The 26,011-nt window shown below is 38.3% G+C and overlaps 1 protein-coding gene across 1 annotated transcript in view; it reads right to left on the reverse strand.

Annotated features, from left to right (window-relative positions):
* The window catches only part of Tacr1 (tachykinin receptor 1), a 158,560-nt gene that overhangs the window by 48,778 nt on the left and 83,771 nt on the right, over positions 1-26,011 (reverse strand). The gene's annotated exons all lie outside the window — the stretch shown is intronic.

Below are 26,011 nucleotides of genomic sequence, written 5' to 3' on the forward strand. Positions count from 1 at the left end.
GCTCAAAGCCTCCTCCTCCATCTCAGACTCTGCCTCATCCCAATGACCTCATCGTCTCCAAGGAAAACTGCCCAGAAGCTTAGCATCTCAGGACTTAGACTCCTCGTCTCCATCTCTTCCTTCCCTCAGTTTTATGCTCCCTGGTCACATCTGGAATGTGCACCACTATTGACTTGCAGATTACAAACATCCCCTCTGCTATGGTTTGGATATGATTACTGTGTCCCCTGAAGGGCTCATGTGTTGGAAGCTTGGCCTTCGGTGTGATGATGTTGGAAGGAAGTAAAACTTTAAGAGGTGAATTCTTGTGTGAGGTCCTTAGGTCATTAGGGGTGCTGTACTCGGAAGTCATTAAGACAGTTTTTATGAGAATAGGTTGCTAGAAGAGTGAGCCTAACCCCTGAATTTCTCTCTGGCTTCCTTCCATATGTTTTTCTTCCATATGTACTTCTGCTATTGCAGGGCTATCTACCATCTGGTGATATGGCCAAGGGGCCATCATCAAAGCGGGTGCTCTATTGTTTAGACATTGATCTTCTAAAAGTATGAGCTAAATAATCCTCTTCTCTTTATAAGCATCCGGCCTCAGGTATTTCATTATGATAACAAAAATCAGACTAACATGCCTTCCATAAATACCTTGTCCATCATCCCAACTCACTTGCCCAATTCCACTGTCATAGTTCTGTCTTTGTGATAACTCACATCAATTGAACCCACCACTTTCTTTCTACTTTTCAGCCCCTTTAAGTTTTTCAGGTTGAGCCTCTAATCCAAAAAATCTGAAATCTCCTTTTTGAGCATCAACATGATATCAAAGAGGAAATCCCGTAGATTGAAATTTTGTTTCATGCACAAAATTATTAAAATATAATAAAAAATTACATAAAATTACCTTTGGGCTACACGTGTAAGGTGAATATGAAACATGATCTCTACTCTAGCATTTCTATCTCCAAGATATCTCATTATCTATATGAAAATATTCCCAAATAAAAGCTGAAACACTGCCTAGTCTCAAGCATTTAAAAAAAAATGATACTCAGCCTGTACTCACTACTATGCAGATAACTCTGGTAAATTCCCTTACACTTTCCCTCCTCGATCATGCTCACCTGATAAAAATCTCAGCTCAGGACGAATTCAACCACTCACATTCTTTTTATTTTCAATTTTCAAATTTGTCATTTTTAGTTTTACATGACAGTAGAGTGTGTTTTGACATATCATACGTATATGAAGTATAACTTCCCATTCTTGTGGTTGTACATGATGTGAAGTTACACTGGTTGAGTATTCATATATCAACACCTATGTTATGTCTGATTATTCTACTGTCTTTCCCATTCCCACCCTCCCTCTCTTTACCCGCATCCCCTCATCCAATCCAGTGAATTTCCACTCCTACCCCCCACCTATTGTGAATCAGGATCTGCATATCAGAGAGAACATTTAGCTTTTGGTTTTTTGGATTGGCTTATTTCACTTAGTATAATAGTCTCCAGTTCCATCCATTTACTGGCAAATGCCATAATTTCATTTTTCATTATGGCTGATTAATATTCCATTGTGTATACATACCATATTTTCTTTATCCACTCCTCTATTAAAGGGCACCTGGGTTGGTTCCATAGCTTAGCTATTGGGAATTGAACTGCTACTACTGCTATTGTTGTGGGTATGTCACTAGATGCTGATTTTAAGTCCTTTGGGTATATACTGAGGAGGAAAATAACTGGGTCAAAGGTGCCAACCACCGACCTACATTCTTGTCTGCTGCTGCTTTAGATGCTTCAGGTGTACACTGGGAGAGATTTGCACAGCCAACCTGACTGATGTGACTTTAGATACCTGGGCCCCTTTCCTTCTGTGCTGCTGTGACACTACACCTCAGCTTCCCTCCTAACCTTCTGACTACTGATTCACAGACCCTTTCCTGAATCCTGTTGTTCTACTGACTTTCTTAGGACTTTGTTCAGACTTTCTTTACCTAGCCCTCTCCAGGTGACTCTTCTGTCTCCAAAGTTATAAATCCATCTATGAGTGTATGACTCAATAGTGCTTTATCTCTCCCTCAGTCCTGACTCATGAGCTGGACTCATATGACCATGCTCTTGTTTGGTGCTCTCCTGTTCCAGAATGTACTCTCTACTCTTGTCAGGGTCAAGCTGAAACTCAATGGGCCTCCAATACTCTTTATGGTCTTCAGCCTGGTATATCTCCCCTCATTCCTATCCTGCCTTTCACATCTCCCCACCCCTCATCCAGCTCTACACAACCATGCTTAGTTTCTTCAGAGATGCAGGTGATGTAGTAGCTAACGAATTGAGCTCCAAAACTAGACTTCCTTGGTCCAAATTCTGGTTTCGGCACTGGGGAATCTTGGACAATGTACCTACATCATTGAGTACCTGAGAAGGTTAAAAAGAAATGATGCCTGGAACTTCATAGGTGCTTAATGAACATTAGCTATTATCACTTTTAAGTTTAATTTTTTTTTTATTGTTGGCTGTTCAAAACATTACATAGTTCTTGATATATCATATTTCACAATTTGATTCAAGTGGGTTATGAGCTCCCATTTTTACCCCATATACAGATTGCAGAATCACATCTGTTACACATCCATTGATTTACATATTGCCATACTAGTGTCTGTTGTATTCTGCTGTCTTTCCTATCCTCTACTATCCCCCCTCCCCTCCCCTCCCCTCCCCTCCCCTCCCCTCCCCTCTTCTCTCTCTGCCCCCTTTACTGACATTCGTTTGTCCCCCTTGTATTATTTTTCCCCTTCCCCTCACTTCCTCTTGTATGTACTTTTGTATAACTCTGAGGGTCTCCTTCCATTTCCATGCATTTTCCCTTCTCTCTCCCTTTCCCTCCCACCTCTCATCCCTGTTTAATGTTAATCTTCTTCTCATGCTCTTCGACCCTACTCTGTTCTTAGTTACTCTCCTTATATCAAAGAAGACATTTGACATTTGTTTTTTAGGGATTGGCTAGCTTCACTTAGCATAATCTGCTCTAATGCCATCCATTTCCCTGTAAATTCTATGATTTTGTCATTTTTTAATGCAGAGTAATACTCCATTGTGTATAAATGCCACATTTTTTTTATCCATTCATCCATTGAAGGGCATCTAGGTTGGTTCCACAGTCTAGCTATTGTGAATTGTGCTGCTATGAACATTGATGTAGCAGTGCCCCTGTAGCATGCTCTTTTTAGGTCTTTAGGGAATAGACCGAGAAGGGGAATAGCTGGGTCAAATGGTGGCTCCATTCCCAGCTTTCCAAGAAATCTCCATACTGCTTTCCAAATTGGCTGCACCAATTTGCAGTCCCACCAGCAATGTACAAGTGTACCCTTTTCCCCACATCCTCGCCAGCACTTGTTGTTGTTTGACTTCATAATGGCTGCCAATCTAACTGGAGTGAGATGGTATCTTAGGGTGGTTTTGATTTGCATTTCTCTGACTGCTAGAGATGGTGAGCATTTTTTCATGTACTTGTTGATTGACTGTATGTCCTCCTCTGAGAAGTGTCTGTTCAGGTCCTTGGCCCATTTGTTGATTGGGTTGTTTGTTATCTTATTGTCTAATTTTTTGAGCTCTTTGTATACTCTGGATATTAGGGCTCTATCTGAAGTGTGAGGAGTAAAGATTTGTTCCCAGGATGTAGGCTCTCTATTTACCTCTCTTATTGTATCTTTTGCTGAGAAAAAACTTTTTAGTTTGAGTAAGTCCCATTTGTTGATTCTAGTTATTAACTTTTGTGCTATGGGTGTCCTATTGAGGAATTTGGAGCCCGACCCCACCGACTGTAGATCGTAGCCAACTTTTTCTTCTATCAGACGGCGCGTCTCTGATTTGATATCAAGCTCCTTGATCCATTTTGAATTAACTTTTGTGCATGGCGAGAGAAAGGGATTCAGTTTCATTTTGTTGCATATGGATTTCCAGTTTTCCCAGCACCATTTGTTGAAGATGCTATCCTTCCTCCATTGCATGCTTTTAGACCCTTTATCAAATATAAGATAGTTGTAGTTTTGTGGATTGGTTTCTGTGTCCTCTATTCTGTACCATTGGTCCACCCGCCTGTTTTGGTACCAGTACCATGCTGTTTTTGTTACTATTGCTCTGTAATATAGTTTGAAGTCTGGTATCGCTATACCGCCTGATTCACACTTCCTGCTTAGCATTGTTTTTGCTATTCTGGGTCTTTTATTTTTCCATATGAATTTCATGATTGCTTTCTCTATTTCTACAAGAAATGCTGTTGGGATTTTGATTGGCATTGCATTAAACCTATAGAGAACTTTTGGTAATATCGCCATTTTGATGATGTTAGTTCTGCCTATCCATGAACAGGGTATATTTTTCCATCTTCTAAGATCTTCTTCTATTTCTCTCTTTAGGGTTCTGTAGTTTTCATTGTATAAGTCTTTCACCTCTTTTGTTAGGTTGATTCCCAAGTATTTTATTTTTTTTGAAGATATTGTGAATGGAGTGGTTGTCCTCATTTCCATTTCAGAGGATTTGTCGCTGATATACAGGAATGCCTTTGATTTATGCGTGTTGATTTTATATCCTGCCACTTTGCTGAATTCATTTATTAGCTCTAATAGTTTCTTTGTAGACCCTTTTGGGTCTGCTAGGTATAGAATCATGTCATCTGCAAATAGTGATAATTTAAGTTCTTCTTTTCCTATTTTGATGCCTTTAATTTCTTTCGTCTGTCTAATTGCTCTGGCCAGTGTTTCGAGAACTATGTTGAACAGAAGTGGTGAGAGAGGGCATCCCTGTCTTGTTCCAGATTTTACAGGGAATGCCTTCAATTTTTCTCCATTCAGAATGATGCTAGCCTGAGGCTTAGCATAGATTGCTTTTACAATATTGAGGTATGTTCCTGTTATCCCCAGTTTTTCTAGAGTTTTGAACATAAAGGGATGCTGTACTTTGTCGAATGCTTTTTCCGCATCTATCGAGATGATCATATGGTTCTTATTTTTAAGTCTATTGATGTGGTGAATAACATTTATTGATTTCCTTATATTGAACCAGCCTTGCATCCCAGGGATGAATCCTACTTGATCATGGTGCACAATTTTTTTGATGTGCCTTTGTATCCGAGTGGCCAGAATTTTATTGAGGATTTTTGCATCTAGGTTCATTAGAGATATTGGTCTGTAGTTTTCTTTCTTTGAAGTGTCTTTGTCTGGTTTAGGTATCAGGGTGATGTTGGCCTCGTAGAATGAATTTGGAAGTTCTCCCTCTTTTTCTATTTCCCGAAGTAGCTTGAAAAGTATTGGTATTAGTTCCTCTTTAAAGGTTTTGTAAAACTCTGCTGTATACCCATCCGGTCCTGGGCTTTTCTTAGTTGGTAGTCTTTTGATGGTTTCTTCTATTTCCTCAATTGATATTGGTCTGTTTAGGTTGTCTATATCCTCCTGACTCAATCTGGGCAGATCATATGACTTAAGAAATTTATCTATGCCTTCACTATCTTCTAATTTATTGGAGTATAAGGATTCAAAATAATTTTTGATTATCTTCTGTATTTCTGAAGTGTCTGTTGTGATATTGCCTCTTTCATCCCGTATGTTAGTGATTTGAGTTCTCTCTCTTCTTCTCTTCGCTAGCATGGCTAAGGGTCTGTCGATTTTGTTTATTTTTTCAAAGAACCAACTTTTAGTTTTGTCAATTTTTTCAATTGTTTCTTTTGTTTCGATTTCATTGATTTCAGCTCTGATTTTAATTATTTCTTGCCTTCTACTTCTTTTGCTGTTGTTTTGCTCTTCTTTTTCTAGGATTTTGAGATGAAGTATGAGATCATTTATTTGTTGGTTTTTTCTTTTTTTAAGGAATGAACTCCAAGCAATGAATTTTCCTCTTAGAACTGCTTTCAATGTGTCCCATAGATTCCGATATGTTGTGTCTGTGTTTTCATTAATCTCTAAGAATTTTTTAATTTCCTCCTTGATGTCTTCTATAACCCATTGATCATTCAGTAACCTATTGTTCATTCTCCAAGTGATATATTCTTTTTCCTTCCTTCTTTTATCGTTGATTTTCAGTTCCATTCCATTATGATCAGATAGGATGCATGGTATTATCTCTACTCCTTTGTATTGTCTAAGAGTTTCTCTGTGACATAATATATGATCTATTTTTGAGAAGGATCCATGTGCTGCTGAGAAAAAAGTGTAACTGTTTGATGTTGGGTGGTATATTCTATATATGTCAATTAAGTCTAGGTTATTAATTGTGTTATTGAGTTCTATAGTTTCCTTATTCAACTTTTGTTTGGAAGATCTGTCCAGTGGTGAGAGAGGTGTGTTGAAGTCTCCCATGATTATTGTATGGTGGTCTATTAGACTCTTGAACTTGAGAAGAGTTTGTTTGATGAACATAGCTGCACCATTGTTTGGGGCATATATATTTATGATTGTTATGTCTTGTTGGTGTATGGTTCCCTTGAGCAGTATGTAGTGTCCCTCTTTATCCCTTTTGATTAACTTTGGCTTAAAATCTATTTTATTTGATATGAGTATGGATACTCCTGCTTGTTTCCGAAGTCCATATGAGTGATATGATTTTTCCCAACCTTTCACCTTCAGCCTATGTATGTCTTTTCCTATCAAATGCGTCTCCTGTAGGCAGCATATTGTTGGGTCTTGTTTTGTGATCCATTCTACTAGCCTGTGTCTCTTGATTGGTGAGTTTAAGCCATTAACATTTAGGGTTATTATTGAGATATGGGTTGTTCTTCCAGCCATATTTGTTTATTTATGTTACTAAACATGGTTTGTTTTCCACTTTGATTATTTTCCCCCCTTTAGTGTCCTACCTCCCACTGTTGGTTTTCATTGTTATTTTCCATTTCCTCTTCCTGTAATGTTTTGCCAAGGATGTTTTGAAGAGATGGTTTTCTAGCTGCAAATTCTTTTAACTTTTGTTTATCGTGGAAGGTTTTAATTTCATCTTCCATCCTGAAGCTTAATTTCGCTGGAAACACAATTCTTGGTTGGAACCCATTTTCTTTCAGTGTTTGAAATATGTTATTCCAGGATCTTCTAGCTTTCAGAGTCTGTGTTGAAAGATCAGCTGTTATCCTGATTGGCTTACCCCTAAATGTGATCTGCTTCCTTTCTCTTGTAGCTTTTAAAATTCTCTCCTTATTCTGTATGTTGGGCATCTTCATTATAATGTGTCTAGGTGTGGGTCTCTTATGATTTTGCACATTCGGCGTCCTGTAGGCTTCTAGGATTTGGGGTTCTGTCTCATTCTTCAAGTCTGGGAAGTTTTCTCGAATTATTTCATTGAATAGATTGCTCATTCCTTTGGTTTGAAACTCTGTTCCTTCCTGTATCCCAATGACTCTTAAATTTGGTCTCTTGATGTTATCCCATATTTCTTGGATGTTCTGCTCATGGTTTCTTAACAGTCTTGCTGAGCTGTCTATGTTCTTTTCAAGTTGAAATACTTTATCTTCATTGTCTGATGTTCTGTCTTCTAAGTGTTCTACTCTGCTGGTAGTATTCTCAATTGAGTTTTTAAGTTGGCTTATTGCTTCCTGCATTTCTAGGATTTCTGTTTGTTTGTTTTTTATAACCTCTATCTCCCTGTATAGTTGATCTTTTGCTTCTTGGATTTGTTTATGTAATTCATTGTTGAAGTGATCTTTCATTGTCTGATTTTGCTGTCTGATGTCTTCCTTGAGACTCCAGATCATCTGAAGCATGTATATCCTGAATTCTTTATCTGACATTCCATCAGCTGCAGCTATTACCTCTTCTAAAGTTGAGTTGACCTGCAATGCTTGTGGTCCTTTCTTTCCTTGTCTCTTCATACTGTTCGCGTTCCTTTCTTCTTGGTGAAACTGTTGTGCTATTGAATTTTCCCCCTATATATTTATATTGGTCTTGTATAGTTGCAAAGTCTCCCTCGCAGGCGCGGGCGGCGGCTCTGCCCCTCCGCCAATTGGGGCAATGTGCCTACCATGCCGGCAGGCCACTGGGCCTGCTCTGCCAGTCGATAGCAGGTCCGCCGTCCTTGCAGGCGCGGGCGGCGGCTCTGTCCCTCTGCGGGCCGCTAGGCTTGTTCTGTCGGTGGTTGCAGTTCTGCCTACTTTGCAGGCGCAGGCAGCGGCACTGCCCCTCTGCAGGCCTCTGGGGCTGTACTGCCAGTGGGTCGCAGGTCCGCCTACTTTGCAGGCGTGGGGGGGGGGCGGCTCTACCCTTCCTCAGGCCACTGGGCCTGTTCTGTCTCTCGGTTGCAGGTCTGACCTGTTCTGATGGTGGTCTCAGTTCCGACTACCTTGCAGGCGCGGGGGGGAGGGGGCGGCTCTGCCTCTCAGCAGGCCGCTGCTCCTCTTCTGCTGGTGGGTCGCAGGCCCGCCTACCTTGCAGGAGTGATTGGAAGCTCTGTCCCGCCGCGGGCCACTGGGCCTTTTCTGTCGGTGGTCACCCTTCCCCTACCTGGCAGGCGAGGGGGGTGGGGGGCGGCTCTGCCCCTCAGCAGGCCGCTGGGCCTGCTCTGTGTTTGGTCCCAGTTCCCTCTACTATGCCGGCGCAGGGGGAGGGGGCGGCTCAGCCTCTCAGCAGGCGGCTGCTCCTCTTCTGCCGGTGGGTCGCAGGCCCGCCTACCTTGCAGGAGTGATTGGAAGCTCTGTCCCGCCGCGGGCCACTGGGCCTTTTCTGTCGGTGGTCACCCTTCCCCTACCTGGCAGGCGAGGGGGGTGGGGGGCGGCTCTGCCCCTCAGCAGGCCGCTGGGCCTGCTCTGTGTTTGGTCCCAGTTCCCTCTACTATGCCGGCGCAGGGGGAGGGGGCGGCTCAGCCTCTCAGCAGGCGGCTGCTCCTCTTCTGCCGGTGGGTCGCAGGCCCGCCTACCTTGCAGGAGTGATTGGAAGCTCTGTCCCGCCGCGGGCCACTGGGCCTTTTCTGTCGGTGGTAACCCTTCCCCTACCTGGCAGGCGAGGGGGGTGGGGGGCGGCTCTGCCCCTCAGCAGGCCGCTGGGCCTGCTCTGTGTTTGGTCCCAGTTCCCTCTACTATGCCGGCGCAGGGGGAGGGGGCGGCTCAGCCTCTCAGCAGGCGGCTGCTCCTCTTCTGCCGGTGGGTCGCAGGCCCGCCTACCTTGCAGGAGTGATTGGAAGCTCTGTCCCGCCCTGGGCCACTGGGCCTTTTCTGTTGGTGGTCACCCTTCCCCTACCTGGCAGGCGAGGGGGGTGGGGGGCGGCTCTGCCCCTCAGCAGGCCGCTGGGCCTGCTCTGTGTTTGGTCCCAGTTCCCTCTACTATGCCGGCGCAGGGGGAGGGGGCGGCTCAGCCTCTCAGCAGGCGGCTGCTCCTCTTCTGCCGGTGGGTCGCAGGCCCGCCTACCTTGCAGGAGTGATTGGAAGCTCTGTCCCGCCCTGGGCCACTGGGCCTTTTCTGTCGGTGGTCACCCTTCCCCTACCTGGCACGCGAGGGGGGTGGGGGGCGGCTCTGCCCCTCAGCAGGCCGCTGGGCCTGCTCTGTGTTTGGTCCCAGTTCCCTCTACTATGCCGGCACAGGGGGAGGGGGCGGCTCAGCCTCTCAGCAGGCGGCTGCTCCTCTTCTGCCGGTGGGTCGCAGGCCCGCCTACCTTGCAGGAGTGATTGGAAGCTCTGTCCCGCCGCGGGCCACTGGGCCTTTTCTGTCGGTGGTCACCCTTCCCCTACCTGGCAGGCGAGGGGGGTGGGGGGCGGCTCTGCCCCTCAGCAGGCCGCTGGGCCTGCTCTGTGTTTGGTCCCAGTTCCCTCTACTATCTAAGTTTAATTTTTAAAGCACAATCTCCTATTCTGTTTCAGGCCTTTGTGCCTGTAGTTGCCTCTACCTGCAATTCTTTCCTCCGTGGAGTCTTGCCTACTTCTCAGCTTCTCTCCACCCAGGTGCTGTTTGATTCCCTCATGCCTTGCCTCCAGGTCTCAGCTGGCTACTTCCTTGGTCTGTGGCAAGGAACACCCCTTCTTTATGCTTTTGGTCTCTATGGGCTTATTCTAATTTTGTGCCTACTGTGTTTACATGTGTGTTTTACATCTCTGGTTGTTTTCAGCGTGAAGATTGCATCTTGCCCATTGTTTCGTCTCCAGCATAGAAGTTGCTAGGAAATAAGGGTTCATAATATTTGCTAACTAAATATATGAATTGACAAATCACACTGAATAACCACGGTACTCCCTTTTTAAGAATAATTTGGAGAAAAAAAAAGATCATGGGAATTATGGAGAAATTTTGTGGTTCAGAAGACTGTAATTCCCAATTCACTAAACATTCTTGGTGATAAACATCCCTGAAATAGATTATTACAAGACAAAAAGAATATTATTCATATTATTCAAGTATCTAAATTATGTACTTAGAAATGCTCAATAATATGTCTTTTTAAGAAAAAAGAAGAAAACTTCCATTATAGGAGTTCCAGCATCTATGCCTAGCCAACTACGGTGATGAGTGTAGTTGCTAAATTAGAAAAAGGAGCAGTGATAACATGTTGGACAAGGTGAAAATTGGATTAGTTAGGCAGAGGATAACTTGATTATTCTCAGAGTATTTTAGAAAAGCAAGATAAAAATGAAGGTAAGAAATATCATATAGAAGTGAAATTTTCAAGAGATCCTAGCTACTAACCAAAAGATTTTCTGAAAGAGATCAGAATGATAGAGATGAAGTCCTAAACAGATTTGCCATACATTCTTATAAGCCCTCCTAGTAATGATACTTCAAGATCATCTTTATTAGCAATAATAATAATCATCATCAGTAAACCAAATTAAAATTAGATGGATGATCACTATGTACCAGATACTGAGTTAAAGGTTATGCATATAATATTTCATTTAATCCTCATAATAACACATGGTCTAGGTAAGATAAGTGTTGCCAGTTTTCAGATGAGGAAACTGAGGCTCAGAGGAGTAGAAACTTGACTTGCCCATAGTCACACAGCTGGTGAGTGGTGACCTTACTATAGAATACTTTGGGAGTGACTTCTTGACCCAACTTGGGCAATTCATCAGCATAATTCTGGAATCTTACCTGAGGAATGAATGCCAGGCTCTCTTTGGCAAATGAAAATTAAAAATCTACATATTTTCTGCCATATGCGTGTTTAGCAAATGCCATGTTAGCATTTGCAAACTAAGCAGAGGCTTAGAAAGTATCAGTGCAATGGGGTGTGTTCTCTCTTACTACTTTGGAATCCAGCCAAGTGAAAGAGACTGAACTCCCCTACTGGATATTGGCATGGTCTGTCACCCCTCTCACGCTGGTTGACAATCTTCCAAGTGCTATATATGTAACCTAGCAGCCAGATGACTCACAGCTGACTTCAGACACAAAATTCAGCTGAGCTGGCACAAACCACACAACCATGACCTAAATGAACAGTTGTTATTTTAAATCATTGTTTTTTTGGGGAGAGGGGGTATATACCAAGAATTGAACTCAGGGGCACTAGACACTGAGCCACATCCCCAGCCCTATTTTTTTTTTGTATCTTATTTAGAGACAGGGTCTCACTGAGTTTCTTGGTTTTGCTGAGGTTGGCTTTGAACTAGTGATCTTCTTGCCTCCACCTCCCAAGTGGTTTATTACTCAGCAGAACTAACTGCTACACCATCCAGTTTCACCTTCTATTACTTGCAGCAAAATTCCTAACAGTAAAAAAAAAAAAATTAAGGTTTATATATCTTGTCCTGAAAATTGACAGTGAGTATTTGATTGTGGGCAGACTTCATTCAATCTTGTTTGGATTTCTAAGCTTACCATATGATTCTACTCATATTTGGGGGATATATTTCAGGTTTATGTATAAAATAAATCATTTTGGCTTCAAACAATAAATGAGTCATCTCTGCAGAGCTTAAAGGGAAACATTTGCAAGTATATGGAAGAGAAAGATATTCTCAAAGATGCAAGAAAGTACTTTTTTTTTGTAAAGAAACTACAAAAGGCATGCTTTAGAATAGTGAAAGATGAATGGAAACTGAGAATTCAAAATAAAGAGGCCATAGGGTTAGCAAGCAAGCAATGACTGGGGAAATAGAAGTATATAGAGATGACAGCAAAACATTGTTTTGAGCCATAATTATAAAATGGAATAGAAAATACTTTTAAGAGAGCACATCTATATCATTTGCTCTTAACCTACTTGGTCTCAGGATCTCTTTTCACTATAAACTTTATTGAGGATCCTAGGTGCTTTTGTTCATGTGGGTGATACCTATCAATACTTACCACTTTAAAAAAGAAACCTGAGAACATTTAAAGTGTTAAATCATATAAAAATAACAATACTTTGCCAAGAGCTCGGATCTTGGTTTCTAATACCATTCTAAAAGAAAAAAGAAAAAGAAAAAGAAATGGAAATTAGGGTACCTTAGAGAAATGACTGATGGTTGGAACGGGACAAAGAAATCTACAGGATTAACCTAGAACATCTTGTGGTACCACAACATGAGAAAGTGCTCAAAACACATTATGACAGAACATAATAAAAACAAAAAAAACCAAAATAAACTAAACCCCCATATCACAACAATGCACTGGCTATGTCATAATAGGATGTCAAGGGGATATAGGAGCCATTTAAAAGAGATTCCAATGGTCAATGCTGGAACAATTAGAGCAACACAATAAATAACCCAAAGGGATTATAGCCTTAGTACAAAATAAATGTCTATGAATCCATACTAACATAAATAAATGACTAATTAAATAAGAAAATGGTGAAGAAGAGACAAATTATTGGTAGGAATTCCAAATAATTACTGTAGAAGGGTGAACCTAATGCTTCACTTCTAAAGCATGGGCTACAAACTGTAACTCTTCCAAAGAAAACAGCATAGGCGAGGAGGAAGAAAAGAATAACTTTATAGAGGAGAAACACGACCAACACTACTGTTTTAGTCAGCTTTTTCGTTGCTGTGACTAAAGAACCTGAACAGAGCAATTGTAGAGGAGGAAAAGTTTATTTGTGGGCTCACGGTTTCAGAGGTCTTAGTCCACAGGAGGCAGGCTCCATTCCTCAGGGCTCAAGGTGAGGCAGAATGTCATGGTGGAAGAGTGTGGCAGAAGGAAGCAGTTCATATAATGATCAGAAAGGAGAGAGGGAGGGAGGGAAGCAAGGAGGGAGGGAGAGAGAGAGAGAGAGAGAGAGAGAGAGAGAGAGAGAGAAAGAGACTTCATGCTCCAGATACAAAATATATACCCCATACTATGTCCCCAATTAACCACTTCCTCCAGCCACACCCCACCTGCCTCCAGTTAACACTCGGTTAATCCCATCAGGGATTAATTCACTGACAAGGTTAATGCTATGACCCAATCATTTTTCCTCCAAACTTTCTTGCATTGTCTCACACATGAGCTTGTTGGGGCACACCACATCTAAACTATAGCAATGATCTCAAGTTGGGTAATCAAGATTAACACCAAGGGAGTGAGAGCAGCAAGAGAGTAAAGAGGAAATAAAAGCTGAAGTTGTTATCAGCTTAAAATAGACTATTATGACAATAACATATTTTATGTAAGCTTTGTGGTAAGCACCAAGTGAAAACATATAGTAGATACACAAAGAGAAAGAAAATGAGAATCAAAGCCACACCATTACAGAAAGCAATAAAATCACAAAGAAGACAATAAGAGAGGAAGAAAGGAACAAAATCTCTACAAAACAACCAGAAAACAATGGATCAAATGGCAGTGAGTCCTTACTCATTCATAACTACCTTGAATATATATGGATTCTCCAATCAAGGACACACAGTAACTAATGGTTAAAAAAAATAAGAGTGTACTATATGCCATTTGCAAAGGACTCACATCAACTTTAGAAATACATAAAATTAATAATGAAGGGGTTGAAAAAGATGTTCCATGTAACCAAACCAAAAGAGCAAGGGGAGCTCATATTGTATCAGATGAAATAGACCGTGAGTTAAAAACTGTAAAAAGAGACAAAGAAGGCCATTGTTATATTGATAAAGCCATCAATTCAACAAGAGGACGCAACAATTATAAATATATATGCACCCAATATTAGAGCACCCAACTATATATGACAAATATTAATAAATTTGAAGGGAGAAAATCATAAGAATACAATAACAGCTGGGGACTTCCTCTTTCAACAATGGATAGATCATTGAGACAGAAAATTGATGAGAAAACATTGGACTTGTACCATACTTTAGACCAAATGAACCTAATAGGACATTTGTAAAACATTCCTTTTACTAGAAGAATACAAACATTCTTTTCAATTACACGCCAAACGCTCTCCAGGATAGATAAAATGTTAGACCACAAAATAAGACTTAACAAATTCAAGAAGACTGAAATTATATCTTTTCTGACCACAATAGTATGAAATTAAGAATCAATAATAGGAAGAAAAAATTCTCAAAAGAAGATATAAATAGCCAATAAACATTTTTTTAAAGCCTTACAGCACTAATCATCATGGAAATGTAAATTGAAACCACAATGAGCTATCACCTAACACCTGTTAGAATGACCCTCATCAAAAAGACAGGAGAGAAGAAGTATGGGTGAGGATGTGGAGAAATGGGAACCCTCTTATGATGTTGATGGGAATGTAAGGTGATACACCCATTACAGAAAACAGTATGGAGGTCCCACAAAAACTAAAAATAGAATTACCATACGATCTAGTAATTTTATTTCAGGATATATATCTAAAAGAAATGACATTAATATGTCAAAGAGATATCTGCACTCCCATGTTCATTGCAGCATTGTTTACGATAGTCAAGATTTAGAATCAACCTAAGTGTGTCCATCAATGGATCAAGAAAATGTGGTATAGGTACACAGTGGAATGGCACTCAGTCGGAAAAAGAAGGGAATCATCATTTGTGATAACATGGAATAGAAAAGGAGGTCATTGTGTTAAGTGAAATAATCTGGGCACAAAAAGACAAATCCTGTGTGATCTAGCTTATGATCTCGCTAAAACAAAAAAGTTAAACTCATGAAAACAGAGAAGAAAATGGTAGTTGCTAGGTGCTAGAGATGGAGGGGAAGAGGAAGATGTTGGTTAAAGGGTACAAAGTTTCAGATAGACAGAATGATTAAGTTCTAGAGATTTATTTGCAATATGGTGATCATAGTTAATGCATCATATGCTGGGGAGTGATATTGGCTAAATTATATTACTATATTCTGTGTATGTATGAATATGTAGCAACAAAAGTAGCATCTCTTGAGCAAACAATTAATGTTCATAGGAAAACAATATTAATAATTATGCATTGTATATTTAAAAATTGCAAAAACAGTAGATCTTAAGTGTTCTCAACACAAAAGAAGTACACGAAGTGATGGATACATTTATTAGCTTAGCTTAATCATTGCATAATGTATCAACACATTATATTTATGTAATAAATATTTGCAATTTTTATTTTTCAATTATATTAGAATAAGAGTAACATCAGTAGCAATAAGTCATACTGATTTCAGATCCCCTTAGTATGACATGAGGAGAATGACATTGTACCTGGTTGGGTTGTTTTTATCCCTTGATCCCTGAAACATGTAACTCTAGTGTAATAATGAGAAAAATTTAGAGCAAATTCCAACTGAGGGACCTTTTATAAAATACCTCATCAGCATTCCTCAAAATTGTCAGTTTTCAAAAACAAAGAAAGCCTAAGAAATGACTACAACTAACAGGTGCCTTTAAAAAGATATGATAACTGAATTAATGTGGTATCTTGGATAGGACATTAGGGCAAAACTGAGAAAATCTGAATCAAGTATAAACTTGAGTTAGTAATATTGTATCAATATTAAGTTAATTAACTGTGATAAATGTACCATCCTACGATATTAGTTATAAAGGAAACTGGGTGTGGGGTATTTGGGAACTCTTTCTACTATCTTTTATATAAATAAAAACAGTTCTAAAATATAAGAATTGAAAGTAGCAACAACAAACTCATTCATTGTAAGCTACTCTAAATAATTATATTTATGAAAATAACAATTTCCAAAAAATTTATTACAGGTGGCATTGTTTTGTATTATAACAAAGACTTTTGATCTCTGAGTGAATAAAAGACATTTGTATTCCCATAGCTACTTCTATATTCAGTCTGTTGTGATATCACATATCATGAAACCTTTAGGAAATTTCACTGTACATTCACGAGCGAAAGAGTGTGAAAAAGGCAAATAATATCTAAAATGGTTTATAACTTTAATGTCCTTGAGAAGCTCATGTGTTTGGCAATGCCACAATGTTCAGAGGTGAAATGATTAGATTATAAGAGCTGTAACCTTATCAGTGGATTGATAATTTGATAACTGTAGGCAGGTGGATTTGGCTAGAGGAAGTAGGTCACTGGAGAAGTAACCTGAACTATATCTTCTTCCTGTCTCTCCTCTCTTCCTACTCTCCTCTCTCTCTGCTTTCTGGCTGCCATGAGCTGATAGCTTTCTTCTGGCATGCCATTCTACCATGATGTTTTGCTTTGTCTTAGGTTCAGAACAATGTAGTTGGCTGACAGTGGACTAAGTCTCTGAAACTGTGAACCCAAATAAATTTTTTTCTTCCCTAAATTGTTCTTGTCAGGTATTTTGGTCACAGAGATTGAAAGCTGACTAATACAATGTCTTCATATAAATAATTTTGATCCCACGGATCACTGGAAAGTGTCTTTGGAGTCCTCTGATCACACTTAAGAGAATGGCTGAAACATATTGTTAAAAGCACAGGTTATAAATTCCAGTTTATTAGCTGAAAAAGTGGCATGGGAATATCAGGATATCAAGTGATAAATTTCTTATTATAAATGGAAGCAAAGAATGAATTCTGCTGTCATCATTAGGTCAATAAATGTTGATATAATCTCAATTGACATTATAAATATTATAAATGTCAATAGCTAAAAGTAAGGAAGAGCTTTTGAAGCCTTTAAGATAACTGTTTAGAATAAAAATATTTCTCTCTAAATTATCAAAGATAATAGTCAACAAAACCATCTATAAAGCAAAGACAGAATGAAGAGAAAATAATAAAAACTGAAAGTGTAAAACCAAATGACAAAGCAAGATTAAATACAAAATATGTGAATAAATGACAGTACAGAAATGTAAAGACCAATTAAATAATATGGAAAAACTAAAACTAAATACGGTACAAAACAAATCAACTAAACCAAAGAGTGGTGTCACTATTGATGCTACAGAAAGTAGCATTGATGACAAAAACCACTAAATAGAGAAAGGAAGATATTTTCTATTGCTTAAAGTACAGAAATAAAAACACAATGGGTTCAACATATGTAGAACAAAAAGTTTTTAAGATATAAGGAGAATTTAGCAGAAATACAATTATAGTGAAAAATTTTAAGGCATGACTGTTACTTTGTGATTGGATAAGTTATCAAAATCCAGGAGAACAACACCTTAAAGAAAACAGTAAAAGGATTCACTATCAGACTTTGAGTTTCATATGAACAGATTGTATTATCTTTTCATGTGTCTTTATTTTGAGCCATAAAGGATTTTAGTAAGTTTCAAGAGGTACTATTTTGATACATGCCATAGTATCTGTTTTTTATGAGAAAGGAAGGGGGAAGGAAAGAAGGAAGAAAGGAAGGAAAGAAAGAATGAATGAAAGAAGGAAGGACAGACTCCAGATGTCTTGGACTTTAAAAAAATAAAACTTTTCTCACTGCCTACTGAGTCAAAAAGATATATAGCAGTAAGTTATTTAAAAAGCAAAGATATTTAAAGCACACACTAAAAGTGCTATGGAATGGAGACAAAGCAGATTTTATTAGTAGATGTTTCATTATTTGAAAAACAAAAACAATGATCTAAGTGCTAAACTTAGAAATCCAGAAAATGTGCATTTAAATAAATTTAAGAAAAGCAAGAAAGGAAAGAGTAAACATAAAAGACATGTTTGTGAATTAAAAGCAGTAGAATGTATAAACTCTTGGCAAGCATTCCGGAATAAAAACAAAGGAAGTAGAAATAAAATATTTTAAAAGTCATGTATAATTGCATTTTTAAATTAAAAATCAGTGTGGGGGCTGGGGCTGGGGCTCAGTGGTAGGGCGCCTGCCTTGCACGTGTGAGGCTCTGGGTTCGATCCTCAGTACCACATAAAAATAAACAAAGATGTTGTGTCCATCTACAACTAAAAAAAAAATGATAAAAAAACCAGTGTGAAATATTTGCTTTTTTTCTTGGAAGTATAAGTTAGTAAATTGAAAAGGCAGAAATACTCAAAGTAGCTGTGATGTGTTAAATGTATTATAGAGTTCCTCCTATCAAGGGCTCTCAGGCCAGTTTGTTTTATGGGTGAGTTCCTTTGCTAATTCCAATGCTATTTCAGTAAATAAGAACAGTTTTTAAAAGCATCCCTAAACTTGATTCTAAAAAGAGCACAAAAAACCCACCAAATATTACTTTTTAATATTGGTATAAACATTTTATTTAATGCAACTAACCAGCTAGTATATTAAACACATAGTGCACCATGACCTGATTTATTCAAGAGATAAAGGGATAGAATTACAGTGATCTGCAGTGGTGGAGCACAATAGAAAATACTTTCCTCAACAAATGCAGATAATATTTTTTTTTGATAAGGATGCTCCTTTATATAGTAAAATATATGAATATTGAGAATCAATGTTCTCAGTAAAGTTTTCAACTTCGAACTTAATTGGTAAACCAGTAACCAACATTCAATTCAGTGGCCTGACAGTCCCAGAAAAGCAATGAAAGTAAGACAGCTAACAACGTCATTATTATTCAATACCATGAGAATTTTGGTTGTTATAATATGACATGAGGTAGAAATAAGAGGTATAATATAATATAATATAATAAGTGTTTATACCCACTTGAAGGTTGGAGATGAAATCTTTATAGATGATAAGATTGTAATCCTCAGGGGAAAAAGAGTTGAAACATTATTAGAATTAATAAACCAGCTAGATAAAAGAAAAGCTCATAAAACTAAATTAGTTTGCTGTTATCAGTTGGAAATATGAAAAGAATCATTTCAATATTTGTACTTAATATTCTAGTTTAAGTCCAATAGAGATGATTCCTTTTTCTCTTGGAAACAGTACCTGAAAATATCAAAGGATTGTCAAAATTCATTTTTAGCTCTGGAAATGAGTGCAGGGTTTCACTTATGGCCAGGGAGAATTTCTTCAGATGGTGTGAGGCTGGGATCCAATGGAGGGAGAGTCCAGCCAGCTGGAGAAAAGAACCCACTTGTGAAAACGCGTGAAAGGAACCCATTTCAATAGAAAAGGCTGTGGGTGGAGTTGAGGAAGAACCTGAGGAAATGAAAAAACCCAATCACCAGCTTTTGGATGTGCAGTAGGCATCAGGGTATAGAACTGTCAGCTTGGGCTAGGGTTGTGGTTCAGCCTTGGGATGGAGAGCAGAAACCAAAAAACAAACAACAAACAAACCCCACAAAACTGACAGCTCAGTTTTCCATTGGCTGGGACAGATGGACACTTGAACTAGATAAAGATCAAAGAAGGGGCAAGGCTTCCAATATCTCTGGGCTACCCCATACCATTGGAGGCACTTACTAAGAATGAAATTCTTCTCTGAGTGAGATTAGAGTACTATTCAAGTCCATTTTAACTCCCCACACAGGACTACACTTTATAAAGAGGGGCAAAAAAATGAAGGGATGTTTGCCAGGACCAACAAGGAACCAATCTGGGGGAAAAGTAAATGTCTCCTTGTGAAAGATCTTATTTCAAGAAACAGGTGGATATTTAAAGTAATCCCTTATTTGTTTTGAAAACAAGATTTGAAAGGCTGTGTCACCCACGAAAAGGGCAGGAAATGCTACTTTCAAGCGAAAACATAGAATTAAAAACAAAAAGGGAGCAGTGAGGAGCAGACAATCTCTTGATCTTACAATTTCATTAGAAATGCTTGAGAATTCAGCCAGAAACCAGAAAAAAAGAGATGAAATAAATGTTTGAGATGAGTAAAATAGTAAGAGGCAGACTGGAGAGACACAATTTATGTGGAGCACTAACTATGAAAAGGAGACTAGACTATAACTCTGGCAATCAATTAAAATTTGTTTTTAGAAGGAAAATTTCCCTGAACTAGATATCTGACTTTAGATTGGAAGTCCTCAACAATGACAGAAAATATAACAACAACAACAACAAAAAAAAACCAACCAAACAAACAAACAAACAAAAAAACTTAACTGCATGCAGACAGGAACTGTAAATAATCTAAGATGGAAAAGGTCAGAAGGCATCAGATTTCTTCATAAGACTCAGTGTCAGAAGACCAAGGAACAATATCTGAAGAATTTAGAAAGAAAATAATTGTGATCTATTTTTCCGGAGTTAATATACTCATTTTATTTCACCTTTTTATTCTCTGTTGACTTTTTAAAGTGATAGTCTTTTTATTCCAGAAATAGATGACTTTTCTGCTACTAAATTAAAAATGCCATGGAAGCCGGGTGCCATGGGGGCACACCTGTAATCCCAGAGGCTTGGGAGGCTGAGACAGGAGGGTCATGCGTTCAAAGCCAGCCTCAGCAAAAGCAAGGTGCTAAGCAACTCAGTGAGACCCCGTCTCTAAATAAAAAAAACAAAATAGGACTGGGAATGTGGCTCAGTGGTCGAGCATCCCTGAGTTCAATCCATGGTACTCCCCCCAAAAATTAATACCATGGAGACAAAAATTTATAGTTAGTAGGAAGAAATTTAAATTGCAGATAAACAAAAACATTTTTTCATGACCTATAATCCCACATTCCAGATGAAAACATTGAGTATTAAGCTTTCCTGCACGTCTTTCCAGACTTGTCACCTAGAATCAGTTAAGTACATGTGTAAACTTTATGAAACTCACAGACTGTACTAACTACACATATTACTTACTTTGAAGCCTGCTCTATTTACTTTCAGAATATCATGAAATATCTTCATGTTAACATATGTGTACAATGCCATTTTTAACAATTGCACAGGATTTCTTTGTATAGATGATACATCATTTTTGAAATCAGTCATCTATGGGCATTTATTTCTAATTTTACAAGCTAATAAACCATACTGACATCAATCTTACATATACTTTATTATACTTCATACTTTGTAAGAGTGCAACTGCTGATTTAAATCAAGTGTACATTTAAAAATCTTGATAGATATTGTTACATTATCTTTTGGTAAACAATACCTACCTCCCTCATAACCATGTTAACACTTAGCAATTTCATTATGTTAAATGTGGGGTAGTCAAATAAAAGAAAATTTGTATCCATTATTGCAGTGTAATTTTTCATATTCATTCATGAGGTGTTAATTCTTGAGTCTTGCCTTGTTATTAATTAGAGCTCTTCTATGCTAATGATATTGTTAGTTTGTCTCATATATTGTACTCTTTTCCTATTTGTGACTTGCTCAGATGTTCATAAGTTTTCAGATATGCAATTTAATAAAAACTATAACTATGTCTATATGCATCTGTATTTATATCTGAAATTGTATATATATCTATATTTGATCAGCACTACCTTTCTTTCTCTCTCTCTCCCACCCCCCACATTTCTTTCTTTTTTGTATTGAAGATTGAACCCAGGGGTGTTGTAACACTGAACTAAATCCAAGCTGTTTTTATTTTTAATTTTGAGACAGGGTGTCACTACGTTGCTGAGGCTGGCCTCGAACTTACGTTCTTCCTACTTCAGTCTCCCGAGTTGCTGGGATTACAGGCATGCGCCATTATGCCCACTTTCAGCAATCTATTTCATTTTGACTTTTGTCTTCAGTGTTATGCTTTTGAAGCCTTTATTCCATTTCAACTTATTTGGACTATGTATTGGTTTTAATATGTGAGAAAGAAATCCAGCTTTATGGTTAATCCACAATTTCTCCAGAATGTTTTTCTTTTCTTTTTTTTTTTTAAATTTGTTTTAATTAGTTACACATGACAGTACAATGACCTTGGCATATCATACATTTGAATCAGATGGGATATAATTTCTCATTTTTCTGAGTATACAGGTTGCAGAATCACATTGTTCATGCGGTCACGTATATACACACAGTAATAATAATATCTGTTTCATTCGACTATCCTTCCTATCTCCCCAACCCCTCCCCTCCCCTCACATCACTTCTCTCTACCCAATCTAAGGTAACGCTATTCTTTTTTTTTCTCACATCTTCACACATGTATTTTGTATAACAATGAGGGTCTCCTTCCACCATCCATGCAATTCCCTTTCTCCCTCCCTTTCCCTTCCACCCCTCTATGTGGAGGTAATCTTCTTCCTATGCTCTTCCTCTCTTCCCCATTTTGAGTCACCCCCCTTATGTCAGAGAAGACATTCCGCATTTGTTTTTTTGCGATTGGCTAGCTTCACTTAGCATTTAAATCAAGTGTACATTTAGAAATCTTGATAGATATTGATATATATCTAATGCCATTGATATTGATAGATTTCTAATGCCATCCATTTCCCTGCAAATGCCATGATCTTATTATTTCTTATGCTGAGTAATATTCCGTTGTGTATATATGCCACATTTTTTTTTATCCATTCATCCATTGAAGGGCATCTAGGTTGGCTCCACAGTCTAGCTATTGTGAATTGTGCTGCTATAAAAATTGATGTGGCTGTGTCCTTGTAGTATGCTGTTTTTAGGTTCTTTGGGTATAATCTGAGAAGAGGAATAGCTAGGACAAATGATGGTTCCATTCCCAGCTTTCCAAGGAATCTCCACCAGAATGTTTTATAAATGATTTTCTGTGGGATGTTAACAGAGTTAATCAAAAGATTCTGTCATCAAATAATTTTAGAAGACACAAGGTTTAAGCAAAACTATCAGATTTCTTTACTGTAAAAACATCTCAGTGGAGATTATTCAATGCTATATAGTTTCAAATGACAAAACACTAGGAGAAATCCAAATATAAATCAGTATTGCATTGGATAAGTACATTATGGCTTTCCCATATAAAAGCATACTATACAGCTGGAAAGAAAAAAATGAGAAGGCTGCTATATATTGATGGGAAAGAACATCTGAGATAAACTCACAGATAAAAGCAAGAAAGAGATGTATTTTTTAAGAAAGGAGAAAATGAGAATATAGTTGTACTTTCTTAGCATAAAGAAGCGTTGGAAGGCTTACAAGGAATTGAAACGTAGGAGCAGGAGGGGGACAAAATGAATGGGAGAAATCATTCCTGTCTGCCCTTTTAGACTTCCTGGTGTATAATCCATGAATATATTACCTAGAAAGATAAACTAGAAAAAAATTTAAAGAGTTTCCATATGCTCAGGGGCTTCAATAAAGTAATATATACATTGCAGTTCTTCAAGCTGGGAGTGATGGTAGGCTAGGCTAGGTTTACTTTTTACAAATTCATTTGAGTGCAGAATCCTACAGTAGTTTGGGGCTACCTAGGTTTCAAAAAAGTATGGAATTATTCTTATGAACTAAACATAAAATTTTATATTCTTGGGATCCTCTTCCCCGCCTGTGTGTGTGTGTGTGTGTGTGTGTGTTTGTGTGTGTGTGTCTGTGTGTAGTATGTGATTTCTGGTCTCTTTCTTCTATCCCCCAGCTCTGGGTATTTTGATATCTGGAAGATCACTCTTATCATTTTGTTTCATTTTGCTGATCATCAAGATTACTTCTCATTCAATATTTTCTTGAACTATTTTAATCCACTTATTCTTTTCAAATGATCCACTTTATCAAACACCTACACATACTCTTGAGAGTAGTTTGAGAAGAACTGATACCTTTGCAGAATATCTCATAAAATATATTTCTCAGCATTTTCTTAAGTCTAAAACAACAAGATAGTTTTCATTATTTTCAAGTAAATCCTGACTATTTCTAAATTGTTCTGTGTTCTTTTGTTTCGGTTGGAAAGGAGATCTCTTATTCACTTTATTTTGGCAAGGATTATTATGTCTACAAGCTCCTTTTTTTTTCTTTAAGAGATATTACATTTTAATAAATATATTTTTTGGCATTATTAAGAGGAATATATGCTTCCTTTTGACCAATTAAATTGGTGAAAATAATAATAGACTTCCTGATAATTTACAAATCTTACTTATTGGAAAAAGCCATTTTTAAAAGCAAAACATTGCTCTTTTAATATAACTTTGAATTTTTTGGTGCATATTTACCTGGGATGTTCATATGCATATTTGTACATGGAATTTGCCTAAAAGTTTGTTTTGGGAGCTTTCTTTGTTAGTTGTTTAAATCTGGGTTAGGCTAATTCTATATAATAAATGAACAAGATTTCTGTATTGTTCTGTACTCATGGAGAACATAGGGCATTTGAAAGAATTTCCTTGAATAAATTTTGATTCCAGTTGCTTTGGTAAATGTAATTCTTGATCAATATTTTCATCCTTGTCCCTTACTTTCTGAACTGTATCAATTGGTTATTTATGGTTTTACAGAAAATCATTCATTTTAGCTTATTGTCAGTCATGCTCACTGGCCTGGATGGGCTTTATCTTTCTTAATCTGAGGGCAGTTGCTCCAGAAGTTGATTGCAGCTGTCCAAAGGAATCCCAAATGGGCCTTCAGATGGTGTTCCCATCTGAAGGCTTCTAGGCTCACTCTCTGACCTCCTATCTAGAGGCTGCACATGTGCAACAGCCACAGTGGCCCGGGGAGGTTGCCTCCCATTGGGTTCTATCTGCACAACATCTACCAGAACCATAGTGAAATTCCTGTTATTTGTATAGTAACCTTCCTAGTGTCTGCATTAATGTGTGCTTTCCTTTCTTTCTTCCTTTAAACAACAACAACAACAACAAACAACTTTGGTCACTCCAGTTTCTTTCTGGGAGTCAAGGTTCAGGATTTCTTTTTATGCCACCATCTTTCCCTGTAGTGTCAATGCACTCTTCATTCTTGGTTTAACTGCTTCTCATCAACAATGGTGACAACACTAGGGACCCGGGGCTATGTTTATAAATGTAGTGGGTGTCGGAGGAGAAGATGAATCACAGCAGCTAGCATAAACAATCGGTTCTGGAAACACAAATATGCTGACATCCTTGGCCAAGGCCTGCAGCAGCTTGGCAGAGGGTCTACTCTTCCTTTCTTTCTTTCTCTTTTTTAATTTGTCAAATGATCAAGAAGTTGGAAAATTTGAGAAGTAATACTGCAGGTGTATTTTCTAATATTTTCTTTTCCACTTTCATTCCTTGGCAGTGAATTGGTTTTCAATTATTATTATTAATTAATGAATGTAAACACACAATTTTAACTGATTTCTGATAATGGATTATAACATATAAAAGGGAAACTGCTGTGAACATTGGTGATGGCATACTTTTATAGTCTTCTGTTACAATCTGAACTTACAGAGAATAAGATTAGAGTTAGTATGTCTCCACGAAAATCTCCTGGTAAAGAGTCATGAGTGACACTTCTTTCTAACATCACCTCCTTTCTCAGACTATTGGGAGTCTTTGAAATTCAGAAGAGGCATTTACTTCTTGCTAAAGCTCTACCACAAAGTTATGAACATAGAAGTTTAACAGAAAATGACATATGACCAATATTAATAAATAATTTGGGAAGCTGAAATTCCCCAGGCTGTCCAAATCTCACTTTTATTCCTCATTACAGACTTCTTCTTGGCCTTGGTAGTGGGCACTCTGATGAAGAAGGGTTGACTCCTTCATCTCCTTTGTTCTCAAGGGCATTATTTTGGTTCCTCTAAGACTGCTGTCACTGTATGGCCTGAACAGCATCCACAAGAATGGCCTTGGCTCTGATTAACTTCGAAAGCTATTGCATAGTCCTCATAGATTTCAAAGAAGTAGGGAAGGGAAAAATGCATTTTTCAAAGCCAAACTTTTCTTCTTTATTCCCTTATCTTCCTTCCTCTGTGCTTTCTTCTTCCACTGGGAAGAGGCACATTTGGTCACATATGAAATTGTCCTTCATCACCTGTCAA

Source organism: Marmota flaviventris, chromosome 14 (genome assembly GCF_047511675.1).
Source record: "Marmota flaviventris isolate mMarFla1 chromosome 14, mMarFla1.hap1, whole genome shotgun sequence".
In the NCBI taxonomy this organism is placed as follows: domain Eukaryota; kingdom Metazoa; phylum Chordata; class Mammalia; order Rodentia; family Sciuridae; genus Marmota; species Marmota flaviventris.